The following is a 25,999-nucleotide window of genomic DNA, read 5'->3' on the forward strand; positions in this document are numbered from 1 at the left end:
ATATGGCGACCAGGATTGAAACCCACAACCATAAAATGGGGCCGGCCGCTGTGGCCGCGCGCATCTAGGCGCTTCAGTCCGGAACCACGCGGCTGCTACGGTTGCAGGTTCGAATCCTGCCTCGGGCTAAATGTGTTTGCTGTCCTTAGGTTAGTTACGTTGAAGTAGTTCTAAGTCTAGGGGACTGACGACCTCAGATGTTAAGTCCCATAGTGCTTGGAGCCATTTGAACCATAAAATGGGGAGGACAGAATCAACAGAGCGAATAGAAACGAAACTTCCAAAAAACTGCTATCCTATCATGTCGAAAGACAAATGGGAATATCATTCAAAGAATTGTTTGTGTAGGTTGGTAGTGAACCTGTCTTAGAGAAAAATTGTGAATTTCCGAGTTGGCGACACTATCAGATGATGTTTTGTTCACTCTATGACAAACATCGGATGTGGTGCTGAACTTGATTACTACGAACGTCATTTGTAATTAACGATCTAAATTGTGTTGTTTTAATTTACGCACATGGTAAGCAAATTTGCAATCCCATTTCATTACTCAACAGTTCTGATTTAAACTATATTTTAATCTGACTTGTGTTTCGTAATTTGTGCTTTCGGAATTTGTGCTTTCGGAATTTGTACTTTCGGAAATTTGTACTTTCGGAAATTTGTACTTTCGGAAATTTGTGGGTTGAAGAGAAATAGTAATCGTTACTGTTTCTTCAGAAGACGACCTAGTAATTTGACGGAAGTGAAGAATCATTTGGCACTGTTCTCAACCCAGGGGGTTATTTTGCAATTAAAGTATGTGGAAGAAACCAATAATTAGAGGTATAACATTTTTTCTTTGGAAAATAGAATAACGTAATGATGTAATATTTTCAGCTTTTGTATTGAATACAAGTTTTTTGAGGCAGATAAACTTTGTTTCTCATTCTTCTAGATCCAAAACTTTTGACGTGTCTCTATCACCTAAAAGGCCAATAAATAAAAAATATTAACACTGCTGTTTCTATTCAGCCCTCTCTGTGATATGATCAGAAAAAGCAAGTATTTTTATTTTTTATGTTATAAATCATGAGGAAGGTCCAAAATCCAATATTAAGTTTAATGTTAGGCACGAGGCCTATAATCCCATATAATTTTAATTTTAATATTTCTTTTTAAAATTATCAATTTTTTCTTTCGAAGCTGAAAACTTCCTGTTCACTCCCTTTTACGCTATGTACGAATTTACTCCCAACGCACAGACTTAATCTGTGGAGCTGGGTACATTATCCTATTATGTGTACACCCATGGGCTACCACAGTAGAGTAGAAGCGTCGGAGAAGCTTCGCACGGTACCACCAATTTTATATTTTCATGTTACTCCTTTTTTACCTAAAATCATATTGCCAGACGTAAAATGTCATCACGACTGTCACCAATCAGTAAAGCAACACCGTAAAGTATGAATCCGATGCTAATACCAGTAATATTCAATTATTTTTATACGTCACTTCCCGACCCACCCACATCGATATGAAAAAAATGTTAGTGGAATTTCATGTGGATATTCGATACAGTCGTCCCAAATTACTCTAGTGTCATATTCGTTTTAACTATATAGGGACAGCAACAAAAGAGTAGCCAGTACCCCAGCAGAGAATGTACTACTGCATGCTACGGCATGACCCTGCAGGCATACGAGTAGAAGCATTAATTAGATCGCAACTGGAGTATTGTTCTTTTTCTTCGTCTGTTGGTTCTGAGCACTATGGGACTTAACATCTGAGGTCATCAGTCCCCTAGAACTTAGAACTACTTAAACCTAAGTAACCTAAGGACATCACACACATCCATGCCCGAGGCAGGATTCGAACCTGCGACCGGAGCGGTCGCGCGATTCCAGACTTTCATCTGTTGCTATCCCTGTTAATACACATAGTTGAACTGAATGCCGCAATAACTAGTTTGCGACCACACCAAAAGAAAAACTGACATTCCTCTTTACAAAAAATTGTTGGAAAGAGAAACAAACTAGCCCTTACACAATGACACTTGCACCGCAAGAAACAGTTAATGATTAGTATTTCTTTGGTCTGATTGGATTTACACACTAAGAGCGAAAATGCCTCTCTTTGGAGAGACATCCGGTGTACAATTGTTAGTGATACTGCAGAATGAGTGCTGTAAACAATGTGATATTGTACCACCAATAATGTAATATTCTCTCCAGAATATATTGTCACCTTGGAGCCCTTATGGACTGTCGTCTTTCATTTCAGTGATCACACACATCAAAGAAATTATAAAGGGCGATCAAGACGTTTCCGATCGAAAGCTGTACAGTCCAGAACTGGTGTGACATCAGGCAAAATCGTCGAGAGTATTTAGCCATCGTCCCACCGACGCACCAGGTTGAAGATGACGTTTTGGTAACACACTGTGTACTTCTGTGTGAAGAACTGCCTACTGCACATCCTTGTCCGACAGGAATCTTCGACCCTTCGAGGCCCTTTTTAAGGGACAGAAGGCGTGGTAATCGCATTGAGAGAGACCATGACTTTAGGGGAATGCTCGAGCGTCTCCCACTTGAGTAGGCGTAACTTCTGCGTTACGACATTTGCGATATGGACGTGCGTTATCATAAAGCAGCTGCAGCACCTCTTGTCGCGGGTTTTCAACAGACATGCTGCTGCTTACAGATTCTTCATTCTCTCACGGATGTGTACCGGTGTTGGTGTTTCGGCATCCAAGAAAAGAAGAACAGAACGTTGGTTCTATTTGGACACATTTGCTAACAACGACCTCATAGTTCCCATTTCCGCATTCACCGCAAGCACTTCGGAAAGACACGTATGTCAATCTGATCCCTTACCTACGAGTCAGCGCTTATACACTACTGGCCATTAAAATTGCTACACCAAGAAGAAATGCAGATGATAAACGGGTATTCATTGGACAAATATATTATACTAGAACTGACATGTGATTACACTTTCATGCAATTTGGGTGAATAGATCATGAGAAATCAGTACCCAGAACAACCACCTCTGGCCGTAATAACGGCCTTGATACGCCTGGGCATTGAGTCAAACAGAGCTTGGATGGCGTGCACAGGTACAGCTGCCCATCCAGCTTCAACACGATACCACAGTTCTTCAAGAGTACTGACTGGCGTATTGTGACGAGCCAGTTGCTCGGCCACAATAGACCAGATGTTTTCAATTGGTGAGAGATCTGCAGAATGTGCTGGCCAGGGCAGCAGTCGAACATTTTCTGTATCCGGAAAGACCGTACAGGACCTGCAACATACGGTCGTGCATTATCCTGTTGAAATGTAGGGTTTCGCAGGGATCGAATGAAGGGTAGAGCCACGGGTCGTAACACATCTGAAATGTAACGCCCGCTGTGCAAAGTGCAGTCAATGCGAACAAGAGGTGAGCGAGACGTGTAACCAATGGCACCCCATATCATCACGCCGGGTGATACGCCAGTATGGCGACGACGAATACACGCTTCCAACGTGCGTTCACCGCGATGTCGCCAAACATGGATGCGACCATCACGATTCTGTAAACAGAACCTGGATTCACCCATAAAAATGACGTTTTGCCATTCGTGCACCCAGGTTGGGCGTTGACCACACCATTGCAGGCGCTCCTGTCTGTGATGTAGCTTAATGGGTAACTGCAGCATTGGTCTCTGAGCTGATAGTCCATGCTGCTGCAAATGTCGTCGAACTGTTCTTGCAGATGGTTGCTGTCTTGCAAACGTCCCCATCTGTTGACTCAGGGATCGAGACGTGGCAGCACGATCCGTTACAGTCATGCGGATAAGATGCCTGTCATCTCGACTGCTAGTGATACGAGGCCGTTGGGATCCAACACGGAGTTCCGTATTACCCTTCTGAACCCACCGATTCCACACTCTGCTAACAGTCATTGGATCTCGACCAATGCCAGCAACAATGTCGCGATACGATAAACCGCAATCGCGATAGGCTACAATCCAACCATTATCGAAGTCGGAAACGTGATGGTACGCATTTCTCCTCCTTACACGAGGCATCACAACAACGTTTCACCAGGCAACGCCAGTCAACTGCTGTTTGTGTGTGAGAAATCGGTTGGAAACTTGCCTCATGTCAGCAGGTTGTAGTTGTCTCCACCGGCGCCAACCTTGTGTGAATGCTCTGAAAAGCTACATTTGCATATCACAGCATCTTCTTCCTGTCGGTTAAATTTCTCATCTGTAGCACGTCATCTTCGTGGTGTAGCAATTTTAATGGCCGGTAGTGTATATCGGCATCGGAGTTGTACTACGTTGCATGTAAGCTGTAGCAACGCCCTCAAACGGAAACTTTTTGGTAGCTCCTTATAGACAGAAGGTAATAGAGCAAAATCGTACTTGCATCCCTGCTCCTTAAAATTGGTACACCAGGAACGCCAGTAAGTTAAATTTCACTTATTGTTCGCATACAGTTTAGCGGGGAAAATAAATAACTAAATTTGTGCGTGCTTTGGGGGTGTACAGTGTGCGACATGCCTGCAGCCTCTAGCAGCAGCAATGACCCTAACCTCACTTTTCATCGAGTCGAACAGAGCTTTGATGACAGCTGTGAGTACATCATTCTACGATACTTCAGCTCTATACCAGCGTTCATCGATCGCGGTGGCTGATAGATGGTGGCATGCTAGTCACTCGGCAAACCGTTACCAGGTGGTATCCACAGGTAAGAACGTGGAGGAGGTGGTGGCAGGGCAATAGTCGAACAGCCTCTTGTGCCAAAGTAGGCCAGGACAGTACAACATGTGATCTCATGTTATCTTGTTGAAAGATGACATAAGGAGACCGTTAAGGTAGGGCATACGTTAGAAATGTAAAAGTTGATGTCCAAATTAAGGGCAACACGATCCAGGAGTGATCGCGTTGAGTACCCAGTGGCACCCCATATCATAACGCTTGGCGCTGGTCTCTTGTGAAGATGACGAATGTAATCTGACAACGTTAGTTCTCCTCAGAATCTCCACAACAGATCCGTAAATTATGATGCTATACGCAGACGGAGAGTCGTCTGCAGAGGCGCTGTGGTGCCAATGCTGTGTTGTCGTGTCTGGCACCACTGTCGGAGCCCCTCTCCCTGCTCACATATGGAGCATACTCACGACTTTGGTCGCTGTGCTGGCAGTAACTGGTTCTCTAGAAGACGTCACACTGTCCCTGTAAATACTTATATTGCAGAAAACAAGCACATTTCCTGACCCAAAGAACGTGATGCGGTTGTATGACCCTACATGGCAAAGCGACAATGTCTATCCTCTCAGGCGCTAGTCGCGCGGTGCTCCTGAGATCCCATGCTGCGCTGAGTTTGGCTCTCCTTAACTCATCGATTGCATATTCCCATGACAGCCGTGGGATCCCAACCAACACGATCAATAACATTGCGGGAAAATAAACCGCAGTCTCGACAGGCCACGATTCCGCCATTGTAGAATTCAGATATGCGTTTGGGCGCTGATGACCACGCTGTTTAGCGCCCGTAAACTTCAAACACACACACACACACACACACACACTAGAATTCAGACATGTGCTGGTGGGCATTCGTCCTTCTTACACGAGGCATAACTCTATCTTCTCACAAACAACATTTAAATGAGAGTCCGCCTTCTTACACGAGGCATAACACTATCTTCTCACAAACAACATTTAAATGAGAGTCCGCCCCCGTCAACTGAGTGGTCAGCGCGGCGGAATGCCACGCCAAGGGGCCCGGGTTCGATTCCCGGTTGGGGCAGGAGATCTTTTTCTGCTCAGGGACTGGGTGTTGTATTGTCCTCGTCATCATTTCATCCCTATCTCCGACGCGCAAGTAGCCCAATGTGGCGTCGAATGCAATAAGTACTTGCCTTCGGCGGCCGAACTTCTCCGAATGGGGGCTCCCGGCCCACAATGCAGTACGCTCATTTCATTTCATTTCTGAAGGAGAAACCGGCTGCATAGTATTTCCTTACACAGAGAACATAGATAGCATTTTTACTACCTGCTTCGGCTGTTGTGCTGAAGTACTAATGATTGCATATTGAAGTACATAGTACATTTCATGCCAGTTCGAGGTTTGTTACATACTGCGTTCCTGGTATTGCAATTGTAGGGGACAACACTGTATTTCCCAGATTCTGGGTTCGTATTCCTCAACACGTAATAACTGTTCCAAAGTTTTGCCCTGAAACAACAGAGTATATACTAGTCACCAGAAGACCTTTAAGAATGGTCCACCTCAAGGCTCAGTCCTAGGTTCGCTACTATTTTGCTTGTGTATTACGTATTAGATAAGAAACCCAGCATTACCCGTGTATTTTTTTATAGCTGTGTTGTTGTTGTTCCGCATGATGTGTCCCACTTGCTTTCGCGGTGGCCAATACTTCTTTCTCTTTCTTCATTCTTCGTAGAACCTCGATATTTGTGACATGTGCTGTCCATGGTATTCTTAACATTCTCCTGTACAGCCACATCTCAAAAGCCTCCAGCCGCTTACCCAACGATTCTGTAGGAGTCCATGTTTCAACACCACAGAAGAGGGTGGAAAGTACGTAGCAGCGTATAAGTCTGATCTTCGTTGTCATTGCTAAGCCATGATTCTTGAAAAGGTTACTCATCTTATTGAAGACAGCCCTGGCTTTTCCAATTCGAGTTCTCACCTCATCAGAAAGATGCCACTGGTCATTTATTATAGTACCGAGGTACGTGTATTAATGTACTTGCTCTATGTGATTTTGGCCTATCTTAATGTGACATGAAGGGACTCTGTTTTTACTGATTATCATTGTTTTCATTTTTTGAGGGTTGACGTCTAGAACATATTCAGAGCTTTTTCGTGCATGTCTATCGACAAAGTACTGCAAACTATCCTCACTATCACAAAATATTACTGAGTCGTCAGCATATCGGCTGTTGTTGATATATTTTCCGTTTAAGAGCACTCCAATCGCTACTTCGTCAAGAGCTTCCTTAAAGATGTGTTCTCCATAGACGTTGAGAATCAGTGGGGATAATATACAATCCTGCCTTACACCTCGCAGAACGACTATCTCTTCCGTATTTTCTCTGTCCAGCCTTACAGCATGTCATTCTCAATGGAGAGAAGTCTTCCGAAGTAAGAGTGATTTCAGGTGTGCCGCAGGGGAGTGTCATAGGACCGTTGCTATTCACAATATACATAAATGACCTGGTGGATGACATCGGAAGTTCACTGAGGCTTTTTGCAGATTATGTTGTGGTGTATCGAGAGGTTGTAACAATGGAAAATTGTACTGAAATGAAGGAGGATCTGCAGCGAATTGACGCATGGTGCAGGGAATGGCAATTGAATCTCAATGTAGACAAGTGTAATGTGCTGCGAATACACAGAAAGATAGATCCTTTGTCATTTAGCTACAAAATAGCAGGTCAGCAGCTGGAAGCAGTTAATACCATAAATTATCTGGGAGTACGCATTAGGAGTGATTTAAAATGGAATGATCATATAAAGTTGATCGTCGGTAAAGCAGATGCCAGACTGAGATTCATTGGAAGAATCCTAAGGAAATGCAATCCGAAAACAAAGGAAGTAGGTTACAGTACGCTTGTTCGCCCACTGCTTGAATACTGCTGAGCAGTGTGGGATCCGTACCAGATAGGGTTGATAGAAGATATAGAGAAGATCCAAAGGAGAGCAGCGCGCTTCGTTACAGGATCATTTAGTAATCGCGAAAGCGTTACGGAGATGATAGATAAACTCCAGTGGAAGACTCTGCAGGAGAGACGCTCAGTAGCTCGGTACGGGCTTTTGTCAAAGTTTCGAGAACATACCTTCACCGAAGAGTCAAGCAGTATACTGCTCCCTCCTACGTATATCTCGCGAAGAGACCATGAGGATAAAATCAGAGAGATTAGAGCCCACACAGAGGCATACCGACAATCCTTCCTTCCACGAACAATACGAGACTGGAATAGAAGGGAGAACCGATAGAGGTACTCAAGGTACTCTCCGCCACACACCGTCAGGTGGCTTGCGGAGTATGGATGTAGATGTAGATGTAGACAGAAGCCGACTGGTTCCAATATAGGTTCATAATTATACGTAGGTCTTATCATCCAAACCAATGCTTCTTAAAATGTCAACAATCTTCTGGTATTTTACTCTGTCGAAAGCCTTCTGATAATGAATAAAGCAGGCATAAATGTCGCAATTCACGTCTTTGCACCTTTGAAATAGTACCTGGATAGAAACTTGTTCTTCACAGATCTTGTAAAATCTTTGGTGAATGAGCCTCAGAAAGATCTTTAGCAGGTGACTCATGAGGTTGATAGTCCTGTATTCACCACAAGTATTAGCTCCGGGCTTTCTGGGCTATGTAATAAATTCGGAATTAAGCCATTCCCGTGGAAAGTTACCAGGGTCGTAGACGTCACTGTATATTGCAGTCAACCATTTTCAATTTTCCTCGCAGAGCAGCTTGAGAATTTCAGTATTCACATTGTCGGGACCAGGTGATTTACCATCTTTCATTCCATTTATCGCAGTTTGTACTTCTTCCATCAGACTTCTAGGTCCTGTTCCGCTATATATTTGAGGAAGTTCTGACCGGTTGTCATAAAAGAGTTGTTCTATGAATGTTTTCCATGTTTCTTTAAGCTCATCTTGTCCAACTATTATTTTTCCTTCATTATTCACCAAGCTGTTTCCTGTCCTTTTTCTGTAATTTCCTGTAGCTTCCCTAACTTTTATATGAATATTGAAACTATCACGCTTCAATTGTAATTTCTCTAGGCGCTCAGTCCGGAACCACGCGACTGCTACGGTCGCAGGTTCGAATCCTGCCTCGGACATGGATGTGTGTGATGTCCTTAGGTTAGTTAGGTTTAAGTAGTTCTAAGTTCTAGGGGACTGATGACCACAGATGTTAAGTCCCATAGTGCTCAGATCCATATGAACCATTTTTTTTGTAATTTCTCTATTTCATTGAACTGTTTCTGTATTTCTCTTTCCTTAGCTTCTCGTATCCATTTCATGATCTCCTTGTTGATATTCTTGTATTCATCAGGATTACCTTTTATTTTCCTCCTTCTGTCCATCATTTTAAGTATCTCTTCAGTCATCCATGACTTCTTTTTGGTGACATTGGATTTCAGATGTTGTTCTTAAACTGATTCCACTATAGAGTTTATCTTTTTAATTTTCTCTTCGGTGCACAAGTTACGTGACAGAGACTTTAGTTCATTATTAAGATGGACTCCTGCATTTTCTCTTATGGAAGATTCTTTCAGTTTGCGGATATCATACATTTTGACTTTTTTCTTTTGAGCACTCTTCATTCTGATTTTAAAGACGCCAACTAGGGGAACGGGGTCTGAGTTGATGTCGGCACCTGGATACGTTTTCGTTGAGAGACAGTGAGAGACAGCTGTTTCTATATGTTTTGATTTATAAAGACATAATCAATCAGATATCGGGTAATATTTTCCTCTGAATCTGTAAGGAACTTCCAGGTGTAGAGACGTCTGGGCGGTAGTGTGAAGAATGTGTTAGTTATTACGAACCTCCACTCTCCTGCAAATGCACTGAGTAGTTCGCCACTCTCATTCCTTTCGTCAAGTTCCTAGTGACCTATAATGTCGCCTTCGGATCCCCTTCCTATTTTGGCATTAAAATTTCCCATAATTATTGTAAGATCTTTCTTCGATAGTTGTTGCAAACATCTAAGATTTGGGAATAAAATTCTGCAACTTCTTCATCACTGTGTTCTGTTTTTGGAGCGTAGACCTGAATAATGTTCAGCTGTGCGGGTAGAGCACTTATTTGGAGTAACATCACTCTCTCTAAAACAGGTACACAGTTAGTGATACATTCAGCGATTGCTTTCGATACTATAAATCCTACTCCAAACTTATATTGTCCATCAGATGTTCCTGAGTAGTATTCTGTGTTCATTGATATTACAAGAACCTGAACCTGGCCATCGCATTTTACTAATGCCCATGATCTTAATGCTCATTCTTTCCATTTCTTGGATTGCATTGTTGATTTTTCCAGCCTGAGCCATCGTGTTCACATTCGACGTCTACCGTTTGAAATAGCGGAAGTGAAGAACTTACCCCACAGATTCAACCAGGAGCTGAAAATGGCTGGTGACAACTGGTATTACAAATTTATCTTTCGTCGTCCTGAAATACCAATACGCCAGCCTAAAGCAACCTTTCCTGCCAGAGCTCGTGGATTTTGCATGGAGAAAGTTGATAATTTTTTAATATACTACCAAATATTTCTGATAAACTGGATGCTACACGAATGTTAAATGTAGATGAACTGCTTTGTCCACCTTTCAGAACCTCATAAAATATTAGCCCAAAAATGAAAACATCCAGTTTGTACGATAACAAATGACGAAAGAGGAAGCAAAAGGACGGCAGGTTGTTGCATGAATGCTGCCGGATGTTTGTGCCACCAACGCCTCTATTTAAGAGGCTCCGGTTTGAATTTGAGCTCTCAACATGAGCGCCACCAGGAACTAAATTTGCATGCTCAGAAAGTGGCTAGATCACAAGTGAGATTTTTGTGCAGTGGCTCGAACGCAACTCGACAAGAAAGTTTTGCATTTCGTGGATGGGCACTCTACACACTGAGGACACTGGCGCAGTTAACTTGGCAACAGATAACGCGATCATTACTTTCTCGCTTCTCGCGTATACATCCCACCACCTGCAATCTATAGATGTGGCCTTTTTAAAGCCTCTCTCTGTATTCTAAAATCAATCTTGAGACACTTGGATGCTAGATCATCCTATTAGTCTATGACCCAATTTCAGATAAATGAAATTCTCGGCAATTCGTATGGGTCGCAATAGTAGCCAATGGTGCAAACGGGATCAAAAGTAATGGAATACTTTGGCCTGTTAACGGAAATGTTTTTGGTGACAGTCTCTTTGCAGCAGCAGTTTCATCAGTAGTTTCAGCAGAAACTTCAGCCGCGGTTTCAACAGCAGCGTCTAGAGGAATTACAGCGGAAGCTGCAGCAACAACAGCAGCTGTGGAAGTTGATGCAGGAAGCTCTGCTGAAAGTGATGTAACTTCTCTACAAGGTCTAAAAGCCGACGTAAAGGCAAAGGAAATATCTCTGACACCTAAACGCAAAGGAGTGAGAAAGAAGAAAATACCAGACTCAGCAGACAATACAGTTTTGACTTCGTCTCCATATAAGAAGCAGCTGGAAAACAAGGACACGAAGAATGAAGTACGTAGTAATCGTAAATGAGAACCCTTAGTTTCTATTGCAGTTTCGGACTCTACGAAAAAAGATACTACGTTTTGTCTGAAACATTGTTATCGTTTCGCAACAGATGGCGCTGTAATCGGAAAAATCAAAACGGGTAGAAAATCGTACCTTTCAAAATGCTGCCCAATGGCGCTTGAATTAAACCCCCTCTTCCACGCTGCGAGGATAGGGCAGGCAGTCATTTCATAACTTTTAATGGGAAATCCCATTCTCAACGTTGTATTCCTCGAACAAAACAAAAAGAGGACTGCTCGAAGCGCCACTGTCACCGAGTAGCGAACTACGACTTGTAATAGCATGCAGCGCAGTACGACTTGTAATAACAGGCAGCGCAGTTCCATTAAAACTTACGAAATAACTGCCCGTCCTACCCTCACATCGTGGAGGTGGGAGGCGGGTTAATTCAACTGTCGTTATACAGGGTGAAGCGAAATTCGCGCACTCGGGCTTCGCAGCGCGACTCCCCACATGCCAGCGATAAAAAAATGTCTGTCACAAAATTGCGCCCGGCGAGTGCATCCGGCAGAAAAAGGACGTTAAAGAGTGGCAATCTGGTAACACTGTAACCACATGTATGACAACTACCTCTGTCAGTACATACTGGTCGTGCTGTACAGTTGGTGCAGTGGATGGATACGCCGGCACGGTAGCTCAGCGTGTTCGGTCAGAGGGTTAGCTGCCCTCTGTAATAAAAAAAAAAGGAAACTGAGTCAATGGATCAATGACGAACTGAAACGGGTGTCTTGCGACGTCCGCCCCCAGCAAATACAACGAACAAAATGAGATTAATAAAATAAAGTGGATAGAGATTTGGGTTAGCATGCAGGAGGTCGATGGTTCGATCCTGGGTGGAGGCATATCTTTTTTATTTGGTCAATGTAGTCCAGGTGGTACGGTATCTGACATCTTAATCCTCAACAGCGATTGCAGCGGGTCGTCTACAAAACATTTGCACTTACATACTGCAATAGTAGAAATAGAGGATTTTTCAGCTTTGAAAGAAGCCCTCTCCACGTAGTGGGCGTGAAATTATTCGCACCACTTCATCTACTAGATGCGAAACCTATTTTCTTTGTACCCTCCTCCAATGGTACCATAGATTAGTACCAACTATTATTCTTGTCTCGTTCAGGTCCGTTACATTCCGTTAGGGCTTTACATTACCAGTAGGACTACCAACGTGCTTTGCGAATAATGTCCAAACTCGGCTACTATTTGTATGTTTTATCCCACTACTTATGCCTTTCAATACTGAGTCTGGTAACCGCATGATGTTCAGTACATACCTCGATGCATTATTATAATATATTTTATCGATGGGACTGTGGAAACATCACGTCTATTACCGTTAGGGAAACAGTGTAATTCGAAACCGAACATTTCACAATTAGCGGTGTTGGGATGAATCACGCAGAGCAATCTCTGTCAGAGGGGTAACGTGCTTTAGGTGGAACAGTGCGCAAGACTGACGGCGTGTTTATACTGTATGCGCTGTCCACCAGACAGAGACTAGTTGCGAGTGGAGTAACGCGCCCGTGACAGATTCCAATGTACATGCGTACACGTATCGAATTTTCTCATTGTAAACCTCTAAACCAGTGTGGCAGACGTATGGCATACACGAAAGATGAATATACAGATATGCTTCTGGTCCTTGGTGCATATGATAACCGGGCTGGTGCTGCCGCTCGTGAATATGCTGCTCGATATCCTCGTCGACGCCATCCAGATACAAATGTGTTTCGTCGTCTGGAGCTGCGCCTTCGGGAGTCAGGTTATCTCCTTCCACCATCGTGTGACAGAGGTCGTCCACGAACTCGCCATACTCCAGCTACTGAAGGAGCTATTCTGCAGGTCATACACCAAGAACCTCAGCGAAGTACACGTAGCGTAGCAGGGCAGCTGCGTACCTCGCAACGCACGGTCGTTAACGTGCTGCACGAGCATGGGCTGCACCACTATCATTATGCTTTCACGCAACACCTGCGTCCTGCAGATCGCCATCAGCCGACGCAATTCTGTGTATGGTTCCAACAACAACAGGAAGCCAACGAAGACTTCATGAAAACCGTAATATGGTCAGATGAAGCAGCATTCACTAGTCAGGGTGTCTTCAATATGCACAGTGCCCACCATTGGTGTGAGGTTAACCCGCACATCACCCGCGACTGTGGATATCAAGTTCGTTTTGGAATCAACATCTGGGCCGGAATATTGGGCGACAGGTGTTTGAGCCCCTACTTGTAGACTTACCGGTTGACTGCATGAAGGTATCATGCATTCCTCTCAAACTATGTGCCTGATGTGCTGGAAGATGTTCCATTACATGTTCGGCAGAGGATATGGTTCCAACATGATAGTGCACCTCCACACTCTGGAATTAATGTGCGACAGTATTTGAACAAAAGATTTCCAGGGAAATGGCTTGGACGTGGAGGTCCAGTTGTATGGCCACCGCGTTCATCTGACGTAAATCCCGGATTTCTTCCTGTGGGGACACCTGAAGGAGTACGAGTTCTCTACTCCGCCGATGAATGTGAAAGAATTGGTACCATGTATTCATGATACTCTTGTTACTGTGGACGCAGCTTTGCTGCCAAGGGTCCAGTGCAGTATGATCTGGTGGGTTGCGCAATGTTAGGATGTACAGGGAGGTCGCTTTGAACATCTGATGTTCTGATTACAACGTATTTTGTTGTGAAATGGTTCAAATGGCTCTGAGCACTATGGGACTCAACTGCTGAGGTCATTAGTCTCCTAGAACTTAGAACTAGTTAAACCTAACTAACCTAAGGACATCACAAACATCCATGCTCGGGGCAGGATTCGAACCTGCGACCGTAGCGGTCTTGCGGTTCCAGACTGCAGCGCCTTTAACCGCACGGCCACTTCGGCCGGCATTTTGTTGTGAAGGTCATGCGGTCATTAATATGGACATTTTTACTGTCGCTAGTTACTAATGTACAACATCTTGGTGCTCATGTTACATGTAGTGTAAATGACAATTACTGTGCTATCGTCTTTAGCATCTCGAAATTGATATTGTTTTTGTAGTTATTCTGTCCCGTGACAGGTCGTTTGTTTCAACTGTCTATTTCTTATTTGTCTAACCATGAATTTGTTATGTTCAGCGTTACAACATGTTGTAAATTTATGATACATGTGACCTAAGAAGCGGTGTATATTACAGTATGAAATGTCAGAATGAAATTAGTAACTAAAAAAAAAATGCGCCTCAATCCAGGATCGAACCATCGACCTTCTGCATGCTAACCCAAAACCCTGTCCACTGCACCAACCATACAGTATGGCTGAAATGTTACCATACATGTGGTTACAGTGTTGCCAGGTTGCCACTCTTTAACGTCCTTTTTCTGCCAGAAGTGCTTGCCGGACGAAATTTTGTGAGAGACATTTTTTTATTGCTACCATGTGATGATTCGCGCAGCGAAGCCTGAGTGCGCGAATTTCGCTTCACCCTGTATAGCATATCTACCCGTTTTCATTTTTCCGATTACATCGCGATCTGTCGTGTAACTGAAAAAATGTTTCAGACAAAACTTATGTATCCTCCCGTAGAATCCGAATCTGCAGTATAAAATGGGGGTTCCTATTTTAGATTTCGAAGTTTCTCCCCGTTCCCTGCCCCCACACACAGGTTGAGTTTGGTATCATTGGCTGTCCCTCTCCGAGACGAATAAGTTTTAATTATCAATTTTTTCGATCTAGTGTGTTGTTTTCGAGATATTTCAATGCCTTCATGTAAACTGAGTACCCTGTATAAATAAAAGTGTAAATAATGTACATATTTTATGATGTAAACTTGCCATGAAATTAATAATAATAATAAGGCAGTATATATACAAGAGCACCTTGACTACTGTAGCGAATGCGTTTATATAGCACAGACATTGCTCACAAACTCATGGGGTTTGCACCCCTCTGCCATCCTCCACACCTACAAATCCTTAATCTGTCCCATCCTCTGTTATGCCAGACCCGCCTGGATATCTTCCCCCCCCCCCCCCAAATTCTATAAGTCCCTCCAGATCCTCGAGCGCCTTGCACTCCGCCTCGCCTTCCATATACGCCTCCGTCCCCCACACGGATCCTCTACGACCTTTATTCCTTTCCCCCATCTGCTCCTATTCCTCGAACATATCTGCATACTCTACACCTCTCTCCTTCTTCATCCCCCTCACCCCCTCGTCCGCCCTCTGCTACGCCTTCACTGTTGTGTCCCCCCTACCCTCCATCTTTACACCCTTCATCTCCTTTCCCAAGGTGGCTTCTGTCAACTCCCCCTCCCGGACGATGCCCTCTCTCCCTCCATTTATCCCTCCTATCAACTCTGATCCTCACCCTCCCTCCTTTCCTCTGTCCTTTCCCTGGGCTCCCTCTTCCCCCCCCCCCCCCCCATCCATCCTGCTTTCTCCCCGCCTAGGCTGGCCGGGGTGGCCAATCGGTTCTAGGCGCTACAGTCTGGAACCGCGCGGCCGCTACGGTCGCAGGTTCGAATCCTGCCTCGGGCATGGATGTGTGTGATGTCCTTAGGTTAGTTAGGTTTAAGTATTTCTAAGTTCTAGGGGACTGATGACCTTAGAAGTTAAGTCCCGTAGTGCTCAGAGTCATTTGAACCGTTTTCTCCCTGCCTAACCTCTCCCTGCCTCCTTTCTCTTCCACCCCCCCCCCCAAGTCCTTTTGTATTCCCCTCCTCTGCCTTTCCCCACTCCCTCTCGCGTCTGCCCAGCAACCATCCCCCCTCTTATGGGTCCTCGTCCTCCATCGACTCCTTTCCCCCCTCCCCCCTTCGTTTTTCCTCCCCTTCCCTCTTTTCTTCCGCATCATCTGTTTGTCGAGGTTCCCCCGTCTGCCCTCGGCTGTGGTATGTCATATTTGTGCCAACTTTTTAGTGCAGTATTCAAGTGAATGTTCAGTGTTGTTCGTATTTCCAAAGTGTTGCCAACTGAAATCATGCTGCCGATGGGTGTGAATTTTATATCTCTTGCGAACAGAAACCAGACTGTCGTCGTGTTTTTTTAATTGTATGTCTATTATTTTACCTGTCTGCTTCATATGTATTTTATTAGCATCGTCAACCCTTTGTTCTATGTTTTAAGTTTCACGATTTTTCCATCATGTTACCATTTAAGTCTCCGATTCTATCACCTGTTTTTATTAATTATTATCTTCATCTTTTTAAAACAAAATCTGTAGGCTGAAGAGCGGCATACTAAGCTGTTGCCAGCCCGCCCCCTTCGGGGGGAATCGAAACTCAATAAAGAAAAAAAAAACTCACAAACTCGTAGAGCAAAGAATGAGATCCGTCACGTGGCAAGCCTCTCCACGGGGCGGTGCTAACAGTTCGCTCTGTTGTGTGTGCCGCTGGCGCCCCCTGACCCCGCTGCAGGCAGTGCGCCTCCGTGGCTGCCAAACCCGCCTGCTCCAACACGGCGACCCAGCGAGGTGTTGTGCCGCCGGGTGGAGTACGCTGTCGACTCGGCGCTTGTTTGCGTAAGGTGGTGATTACATCAGCTGACGCGGCGCGCGCTCTCGCGACCGCCAGACGGTCTGGCCGTGCTCCGACCAGTTTGCGGAGCGGATTTCGATAACCGGATGTTTCTCCAGCTACAGGAAAAACAAACTGGCTGTGCAGTGGAAATAAACAGCAGCCAGGAGTCAATCATAACACGGCCGCTAGTCCGGCGATTGCTTCCCCGAATTACGGAAGAATGTGAAATAAACTGCAGTTCATTTCTCAGGAACGGTACAAGTTTGATCTGCGAGAGAACGTAAATGCAGTGGACTATCTGGAACTCGTAACCAGTGGCATCTTCGAAGGATTTAAACCAGCGTTTTCAGTAAAAGATATCCTTCAGTGCACGAAATACCGATTCGCTGCATAAGATTTGTAGGTGCTATTGAGTTAATAGCTGAAAGCACAAAACATACGCAGAATGCTCTTTATTTTCAGCAATTATGAAAATATTCAACTTTAAATTTAAATTTAAAAAGATTATCGTAGAACGTAACTAAAAATTAGGGAAAAGTGCGAATGGGGCTCGCGCGCCATGGCTTCCGTACAAACTTAATTATGTATATACAGGGTGAGTCAACTACCCCTACCGCTGTCGTTTTATGCAACCCGCAATATTATAGCTGGATTTCATATTCTTTCGCTAGCTACGCGCAAACTATTAGCCATGCAGAAAAAAAAGTACAGGGCATTTTTTTGTAGAAAATTAATGTAGTTAGAATCTGTACTGGGATACGTTTTCGCTGGAGGAGGAATTTTTGAGTTATTCAATAAGAATGTACAAAATTGATCCTACAACGTACTTCACCTTCATATTCAGCCGCCAACGTTCAGGATTTGTACTATGTTGTTCACGGCAATCCGTCTTACCACTGAACAAATACTTGGGACTTGGATATTGGCGAGATACCGAAACATGTGACATAAATGTCCTTATCTTTTGATTGCACTGACTTAGAAGCTTAAGCGATTCACATCGAAAAAGGGACCACAGACCTTAGAATGCGACATAAAGTTCAACTCGGTACGTCTACCCGACTCTGAGAAAAAGTCAGACGGCCATACAGACAGACGGACGACAAAGTGATCCTACAAGGATTCCGTTTTTACCGATTGAGCTACGGAACCATAAAAATGAGACCATCTGACAAGGCTGAAAGAAATAAAGTTACAGCAGACCAAAGATGCAACACGACAATCAGAAAAAAGAATAGCAACAGGTAAATCACATGAATGTGCTTCCAACGAACGACGCCTAGAGAACACGTTTCTTAGTACGGGAAAGAAGACCCAAGTTTCCAGAATGCTATTTACACTCTGCAGCGAAGTGTGCGCTGGTATGAAATTTCCTGAGAGATTAAAACTGTGTGCCGAACCGAGACTCGAACTCGGGACCTTTGCCTTTCGTGGGCAGGTGCTCTACCAACTTTTTTTTTTCTTTTTATCAACTGAGCTACCCAAGCATGACTCACGCCCTGTCCTCACAGCTCTCATTCTGGAAACATCCCCCAGGCTGTGGCTAAGCCATGTCTCCGCAATATCCTTTCTTCCAGGAGTGCTAGTTCTGCAAGTTTTGCAGAAGAGCTTTTGTCAAGTTTGGACGGTAGGAGACGAGATAGTGGCAAAAGTAAAGCTGTGAGGACAGGGCGTGGGTCGTGCTAGGGTAGCTCAGTTGGTAGAACACCTGCCCGCGAAAGGCGAAGGTCCCGAGTTCGAGTCTCGGTCCGGCACACAGTTTTAATCTGCCAGGAAGGTTCAAGACCCAAGTTGTCAAAACGTTCATGTGCAGTGTGCTGCTACGTGGTTGTGTAAGTTGGGGCCTTCAAGGCTGACAGCAAGCTGTTACAGACTAAGGGACTCTACCTCTGGAGAAGGACCAGCTGGACAGGAAGCTAATCAAACGAATACGTTTTGCAAGTGATCAATGAGCAGCGAAAGGACACATCAACTATGGTTAAAAGGTAAACAGAACTTTTTGGATATTTATCCGGACAAAACAAATTTTTAAAGACGTATTGGATGGAAAAATCTGAGCGGAAAACCAAGGGGAGGCTGCAAAATACACTTCAAAAAATACAAAACAAAAAACGACGCAACTCGAAGCAGTTATCCGAATGGGACGGAAATTTATAGATGTGATGTACATTTACAATCACAAAAATGATTACAATTTCAGAAAAATGGAGGATTTATCCAGAGAAAGAGCAAGTCAATAACGCGTTGGTCCACTTCTGGTCCTTATACAAACAGTTGTTCGGCTTGGTACTGATCGACAGCGTTGTCGGGTGTCCTCCTGAGGGCTATTGAGCAAAATTCTGTCCAACTGGCGCGTTGGGTCGTCAAAAACGCAACGTGGCTGTGAGGCCCTGGCCGTAATGCTCCAAACGTGTCGACTGGAGAGAGATCCGGCGACCTCGCTGGCGAAAGTGTAGGGTTTCGCAAGCATGATGACAAGCTGCAGAAACTCTCGCCGTGTGCGGGTGGACATTGTCTTATTGAAATGTAAGCCCGGGATGCCTTGCCTTCAAGGGCAACAAAACAGGGCGTAGAATATCGTCGACATACCGTTGTTCTGTAAGGGGGCCGCGGATGGCAACAAAAGAGGTCCTGTCAGGAAAAAAAATATGCCACCCCAAGCCGTCACTCTTGGTTGACGGGCTGTATGGCGGACGACAGTCAAGTTGGTATCCGTACCGTCCACAGCGTCACCAGGCACGTCTTCGGTCTGCAATCTCATTGACTGGAATAGAATTCTCTTCAGTGATGAGTCCTGTTTCGAATTGCGCCCCAATGACAATCGAAGACGTGTGTGGAGACGGCCCAGACAGTGGTGGGATACCAATCTGATTTTTGCCCGCCATATGACCCGAGAACCTGGAGTGATAGTCTGGAGTGTCATATCTTTTCATAGCAGGTCCCCTTTGGCTGTCGTCTGCGGCACCCTTACAGTAAAGCGTTACGTCTACAATATTCCAAGCCCCGTTTTGTTGCTCTTCATGCAAGCCAAGGCGGACTCACACCTCAACAATACGAGGTGTGACAATAAAGTAATGAGACTGATTTTCTTTGCAAGATGTGGCAACACTACAGGCTTGCGTCGGCACAGTATCTCTGACCTCGGTCTATAAGATGCTTCTAGTCCTAGCGGCACATCGATGCAACTGCTCAGTCGTGAGTTGTGCTGTAATAAGTTAACGCGTGTTTGTGTCTCTCGTCACGGAAATGGAACCGCATAATATTGCCCAACGGTATGCCATACCTTTTTGCGTTAAATTGGGTGAAAACGCGACGACAACTTACGGTAAGCTTCAGAAGGCTTTTGGAGAGGAGGTTATGTCAAGAACCGAAGTTTTTCGTTGGCATAAAATGTTTAGTGAAGGCAGAACAAATGTTGAAGATGAAGACCGCAGTGGACGACCATCAACCTCACAGACGGATGTAAACTTGGCCAGGGTGAGTGAACTCGTACGATCTGATCGAAGATTATCCGCGAAAATGATTGCAGAAGAACTGAACATCAATCGAAAAACGGTTCGTCTAATAATCTTGGCACGAGAAAGATTTGTGCAAAAATGGTCCCCAAAAATCTCACACCACAACAGTGAGAAACAAGGAAAAATATGGCAGCCGATCTGATAGAGCAAATGGAAATCAATCCAGAATTGTTGAGCCGTTATCACTGGTGATGAAAGTTGGTTTTTTCAGTACGATCCAGAGGAAAAACGCCAAAGTTCTCAATGGTGCTCAAAGGGATCACCCAGACGAAGAAAGCTCGCATGTCCAAGTCAAAAGTGAAATGCATGCTTGTTTGTTTCTTTGATTCCAAAGGAATTGTTCGTAAAGAGTGGGCGCCTCCTGGACAAACAGTTAACCAATATTATTACAAAGAAATTTTAGAAAGACTTTGTAAAAGAGTTCTTCGTGTCCGTGCCAACATTGCTGATAATTGGATTCTGCATCACGATAATGCGCCATGCCATACTGCTCTGTCAGTACAGCAATTTTTAACCTCAAAACAAATTTCAGTACTACCACAACCATCTTATTCATCAGATATCGCTCCATGCGACTTTTTTCTATTCCTAAGAGTCAAAACGGCGGTCAAGGGACACCATTTTCAAACAACACAAGACGTCCAAGAAGCTGTGACGAAGGTCTAGGAGGATAATACAGAAGATGAGTCCCAGAAATGTTACCATCAATGGCAGAGGCGCTGGAAAAATTGTGTGCAATCAGACGGGAACTATTTTGAAGGAGACAACACTAAACTTGACTAAAACGGTAAGCAACTTTTTTTTCACATGAGTCTCATTACTTTATTGCCGCACCTCGTATAATGCCCGCTCGCACACGATTGTCTACTGCTTGTTTTCGTGCTTGCTAAACCCTGCCTTGGTCCGTATCTCGGGATTTTGACGATCTAATGGGCCAGTTGGGCAGAATTGAGCACGATATCCCTCAGGAAGACATCCAACAACTCTGTCGATCAATGCCAAGCCGAATAACTGCTTGCATAAGGGACAAAGGTTATTGCATTGCTCAATATGTGAAGCTTTGTCTCCTGAATAAATCGTCCAAGTTCCCTGAAACTGTAATCATTTGTTTGTCTGTACACGTACATCACATCTACCGATTTCCGTCCGATTCGGATAAATTCCTTCGTGGTTCATCGTTGTTTCTTTCCCTTAGAATGTATAATAGTCAAAGATCTGTTGGAAGTATCAAAGTGCTAAAGTTATCGAGAAACGAAAACAGAGAATAGCGGTTCAAGTAAGCTGAGCGGAATTAAATTGACATGAAACGCTTGTATTGAGCGAATAGTTTAAATGTTGTAAAACAAATTGATTACTGGCGCAGAGAGAGAATACGATGGGGGGATACGGTGCTCAGATTACATTAACAAGGTATCACCTACACAAAAGTTGCGTAAAAGCAGGCAAGACAACTCAGTGAGCGGTTGGTACGAGGACAAAGTTAAGTCGTTCTGGGCGACAAAAAAACTCCGTGTTAACTTAGCGCATATCCTGGTTATGGATCGTGAGGACTGACATTTTCGCGTGAAGTGTGGTTTCTGTTCTTGTGAAAATCGCGTGAGAAAGTAACAGAACCGATTTAGTCTGTCACAAGTTATGGTTCCATGTATGGACAGACTCCTTGTCGGCCGCCTTAGCAGGTTCCGCTAGTGCAGATGGTCAGTCAACAACTGGTGTTCTCGCCTGGTATTCAGGGAGCTCGCACGATATTGAATCTCGAATTCTCGAAAATATTTGAGATGCGCCTCGTACTAGAATAGCATTTGGTTTTACAATCGTCGGAAAGATGAGCAAAATCGTTAAACTTATATGGGTATGGTGTCTGTTCTTTCGGACATGACCTCCTTCTTCCGTGTGGATGCACACATATTACCCGAATTCTTACGGGACTTGGCAAGAATGTCTTCCACAAGTACTGAGTGTCTTGGGTAGGGACACTACGATTGTAATTTGTGGGCATATGAGGTGAAAATGGGGTCTCGCGGGATGCGTGCGAGAGATTAGTCCCTGCAGTCGCACTATCCTCTGAGCTCTCGGTGGCTCAGATGGATAGAGCGTCTGCCATGTAAGCAGTAGATCCCGGGTTCGAGTCCCGGTCGGGGCACACATTTTCACCTGTCCCCGTTGATATAAATCGACAGCCGTCAGCAGCTGAAGGAATTAATATATAATTCTAAAATCGACAAGCCGTTTTCTACATGCTTTCCTTGAGGGCGCAAAAAGAAAGGAAAAAGATAGGAATACAAAACATATATTTACTTTATCACCGTGAAATGCAAGGATGGGCCAAATGGGTGGATATGGAAAAAGAAAACTTATTGTTTAAAGTGACTGCTAGCAACAAGCTGGATATCTGTGTCCCGAATTAGGGTCTGGCACAAATATACATTTGTGAACAACATATTAAACATTAAAAAGAAATTATACATCGTTTATTTTTCAGTCTCAGTTGCACTTTTTTTTACGACGTGATTAGTGTCGATCCCTGTGGGTCATCTTCAGATCTATGTAACTGCGTAATCAACACTTGGTGTCTGTACTGGAACTACACGTCGCAATATTAAATACTATCTCCCTTTAAAAGCATTATTGATGCCATACATTAAGGAGATAACCAAGTTATGTTGCCTTCAAGGCCGGTAATATTCCTTTCTGAAGTGTGACAAAAGGTATCTCAGGCTTGGTTGTTGTTGCTCGAGAAACGATGTGTGCACTGACAACCTCCAATAGCTGCCATGGAGATATTCATCTACCATCAGCTGTCTGGTGGCAGATGCGAACGGGAAATAGCGACCTTCCGCCATGACTTCAGTGCTTTTGTCCGTCGATTTCGCGTCGATTCTCGATGGACAGTAAGTATCTTCTGTAGTCAGCAGAGAAAGTTTAATGCAGCTCCGAATAACGGTCGCAATTTCCTATCAGGATCTGTAGCTCTAGGACAGCTAGAAGAATCTAAAATCCACAATAGCTGCAGATGATAATGCAATGATCATGGCCAATAAGCGCGAAACACGCTGTTTTCTATTGTTAAGAACAATTAATGCATCTGTGAAAATATATGGAAACCTCATATGATGGTAGTAGCTGAAATAGGCTATGTTCATGTATGCAGCACTAAGTTTGCGATTGAGGACATTATTTCAGAAGAAATAGATCGTCGCTTATAACGCTAACAACTCCTCAAGAAAGCTTCCAGGGAGCTCTACCTACCTTTTTCACGTCTTATCCGTAAATTGAAAAGATTCGAGATATCAGCCACTCGCCATGCGATATCTTTTGAAACGTGTCTGAAAGTAAAGATTAACCAAAGACCAGCTACTAAAAGTCGTTTGGACTGTAATAGAATAACTGGCAGTGTGTGAAAAAATTTCGGTACAATTATAACAACACTAAAGGATCTATGTCACTGTACTTACACTATTTCCTATAGCAGTTGTACGTGGAAACAGTATATGGACTCACCTGAAACAATCGAGACAATAATAATTAGTTTACCAGTCATTATCTGGGAAAGTAATGTAAAACTTTGTGCTTAAATCAATACAGAAGTATTTAGAGTACAATTATTATATTTTCAAAACCAAAGATATAAACAGGCCCTTATAAATCAGCATTTCAGTGATAAACCAATTACGAGGATGTACTGAAAAGTAATGCTTCAAAACGTTTTTTGTGAAAGCGTTTAAAGCTTTTTAAACAAAACAAACCTTATTAACATTCTACATCTTTATTCTACGTGTCCACATATTTGCAGCCTCAGACGCTAGAGGGCTCCGAACTGGCGTCTAACATGGCGGTCTGTAACGTAACTATATCCGTACGGAAGAAACAGTGTGTTATAATCGAGTTTCGAATTCGAGGAGTTCGTTCACAAGTGGAGCACCCTCTCCTTTAGCGTGACAATGAGAGGCCATATACGAGCCTTGCGATATCTGCAACAATCCGACGCCGTGGATTCCTCTACGCAGTCTCGACTTGGCCGCATCTGCTTTTCGTCAGTTTCCAAAACTTTAAGAACAGGTTCGAGGGTATAACTTTGATAGTGATGAAGCAGTGCAAGCAGAGATAAGGTTGTGGCTTCGTCAACAAAGTCAAACAGTCTGTAGTGGCGGTATCAGCAAACTGGTCTCTCGTTGGAAAAAATGTGTTCGTCGCCAGGGTGACTATGTTGTGAAATAAATACGTACACTACTGGTCATTAAAATTGCTGCGCCAAGAATAAATGCAGATGATAAACGGGTATTCATTGGACAAATATATTATACTACAACTGACATGTGATTACATTTTCACGCAATTTTGGCGCTTAGATCCTAAGAAATCAGTACCCAGAACAACCACCTCTGGCCATAATAACGGCCTTGATACGCCTGGGCATTGAGTCAAACAGAGCCTGGATGGCATGTAAAGGTCCAGCTGCCCATGCAGCTTCAACACGATACCACAGTTCATCACGAGTAGTGACTGGCTTATTTATAGTGACGAGCCAGTTGCTCGGCCACCATTGACCAGACGTTTTCAATTGGTGAGAGATCTGAAGAATGTGCTGGCCAGGGCAGCAGTCGAACATTTTCTGTATCTAGAAAGGCCTGTACAGGACCTGCAACATGTGGTCGTGCATTATCCTGCTGAAATGTAGGGTTTCGCAGGGATCGAATGAAAGGTAGAGCCACGAGTCGTAACACATCTGAAATGTAATGTCCACTGTTCAAAATGCCGTCAATGCGAACAAGACGTGACCGAGACGTGTAACCAATGGCATCCCATATCATCACGCCGGGTGGTACGCCAGTATGGCGATGACGAATACACGCTTCCAATGTGCGTTCACCGCGATGTCGCCAAACACGGATGCGACCATCATAATGCTGTAAACAGAACCTTCATCCGAAAAAATGACGTTTTGCCATTCGTGCACTCCGGTTCGTCGTTGAGTACACCATCGCAGGCGCTCCTGTCTGTGGTGCAGCGTCAAGGGTAACCGCAGCCATGATCTCCGAGCTGATAGTCCATGCTGCTGCAAACGTCGTCGAACTGTTCGTGCAGATGGTTGTTGTCATGCAGACGTCCCCATCTGTTGACTCAGGGATCGAGACGTGGCTGCACGATCCTTTACAGCCATTTGGATAAGATGCCTGTTATCTCGACTGCTAGTGAAACGAGGCCGTTGGGATCCAGCACAGCGTTCCGCATTACCATCCTGAACCCACCGATTCCATATTCTGCTAACAGTCATTGGATCTCGACCAACGCGAGCAGCAATGTCACAATACGATAAACCGCAATCGCGATAGGCTACAATCCGACCTTTATCAAAGTCGGAAACGTGATGGTATGCATTTCTGCTCCTTACACAAGGCATCACAACAACGTTTCGCCAGGCAACGCCGGTCAACTGCTGTTTGTGTATGAAAAATCGGTTGGGAACTTTCCTCATGTCAGTACGTTGTAGGTGTCGCCACCGGCGCCAACCTTATGTGTATGCTCTGAAAAGCTAATCATTTGCGTATCACAGCATCTACATCCTGTCGGTTAAATTTCGCGTCTGTAGCACCTCATCTTCGTGGTGTAGCAATTTTATGCCCAGTAGTGTAGATATGAAGAATAAGACTTTAGAATGTTATTGAAGTTTAT

At 44.2% G+C, this 25,999-nt stretch overlaps 1 protein-coding gene and 1 non-coding gene across 2 annotated transcripts in view; one reads left to right on the forward strand and one right to left on the reverse strand.

The window, feature by feature from the left end:
* LOC126188066 (uncharacterized) overlaps positions 1 to 23,800 on the reverse strand; it is a 411,581-nt gene extending 387,781 nt beyond the window's left edge. Inside the window, exon 1 of the mRNA XM_049929511.1 lies at positions 23,782 to 23,800. The gene's annotated coding sequence lies outside the window, so the exon portion shown is untranslated. The remainder of the gene's footprint in view (positions 1 to 23,781) is intronic.
* On the forward strand, positions 22,395 to 22,469 carry Trnat-ugu (transfer RNA threonine (anticodon UGU)). The gene has a single exon. It is a non-coding gene; the product is annotated as a tRNA-Thr (tRNA).
* Positions 23,801 to 25,999: the final 2,199 nt, after the last annotated feature.

This window comes from Schistocerca cancellata, chromosome 5 (genome assembly GCF_023864275.1).
Source record: "Schistocerca cancellata isolate TAMUIC-IGC-003103 chromosome 5, iqSchCanc2.1, whole genome shotgun sequence".
In the NCBI taxonomy this organism is placed as follows: Eukaryota; Metazoa; Arthropoda; class Insecta; order Orthoptera; family Acrididae; genus Schistocerca; species Schistocerca cancellata.